This window comes from Canis lupus, chromosome X (assembly GCF_003254725.2).
Source record: "Canis lupus dingo isolate Sandy chromosome X, ASM325472v2, whole genome shotgun sequence".
NCBI classification, from domain to species: domain Eukaryota; kingdom Metazoa; phylum Chordata; class Mammalia; order Carnivora; family Canidae; genus Canis; species Canis lupus.
The window spans coordinates 34,619,263-34,620,266 of record NC_064281.1 but is presented as its reverse complement, the minus strand read 5'-3'; the positions used below and the strand labels follow the sequence as shown (position 1 = coordinate 34,620,266).

The 1,004-nt window shown below is 44.1% G+C and overlaps 1 non-coding gene across 1 annotated transcript; it reads left to right on the top strand.

The window, feature by feature from the left end:
- Nucleotides 1-581: 581 nt before the first annotated feature.
- LOC112673294 (U6 spliceosomal RNA) lies at nucleotides 582-693 on the top strand. Its single transcript, XR_003144724.1, has one exon. It is a non-coding gene; the product is annotated as a U6 spliceosomal RNA (small nuclear RNA).
- Nucleotides 694-1,004: the final 311 nt, after the last annotated feature.

The following is a 1,004-nucleotide window of genomic DNA, read 5'->3' as shown; positions in this document are numbered from 1 at the left end:
CCTATACTCAACATGGGGCTTGAACTCACAACCCTAAGATCAAGAGTTGCATGTTGTACTGACTGAGCCAAACACATGCCCCTAAATTGTGGCTTCTAGATACCATTTTCTACTGAAAAGAATCAGGGTCTCTTGGACAACTGACTGATTCCAGACCTGGAACAGAAAGTACAAGCTAAGTCTGGAACATCTTATATTAGAAAACAAAGAAACTTTCAAAGCTTGACATGGATTATGTGAAATAAGCATCTCTCTTGTCAGGCAACTATTATTATAGCCTTTCTGTGCCACATAACCGTCCTTAATCCTGACTAATACAGCAGTTTACCTTTAGAATGAGTAGCAGAGGGGGCACCTGGGTGGCTCAGTCGGTTAAGCATCTGCCTTTGGCTCAGGTCATGATCCCGGGGTCCTGGGATCCAGCCTCACATTGGGCTCCCCACTCAACTGGGAGACTGCTTCTCCCTCTCCCTCTGCCCCTCCCCCTACTTGTGCTCACGCACGCTCTCGCGCGCTCTCTCTCTCTCTCTGTCAAATAAATAAATAAAATATTTTTTTAAAAAAGAAAGAATAGTAGCAGAGTGCTCACTTTGGCGGCACGTATCCTAAAATTAGAACAATACAAAGATTAGCATGGCCCCTGCTCAAGGATGAGACACAAATTTGCAAATTCGTGAAGCGTTCCATTTTGTTTTATGTGGTAGCTACACTTGTGGCGAGCATAACATAACATAGAAGTTGAATCACTAGGGACGCCTGGGTGGCTTGGCTGTTGGGTGCCTGCCTTGGGCTCAGGTTGTGATCCCAGGATCCAGGATCGAGTCCCACATCGGGCTCCCCAAGAGGAGCCTGCTTCTCCCTCAGCCTATGTCTCTGCCTCTCTCTCTCAGTCTGTGTCTCTCATGAATAAATAAATAAATCTTAAAAAAAAAAGTTGAATCACTATGTTGTACACCTGAAACTACTAACATTGTTACATTACTCAAAAAAAAAAAAATGAATGA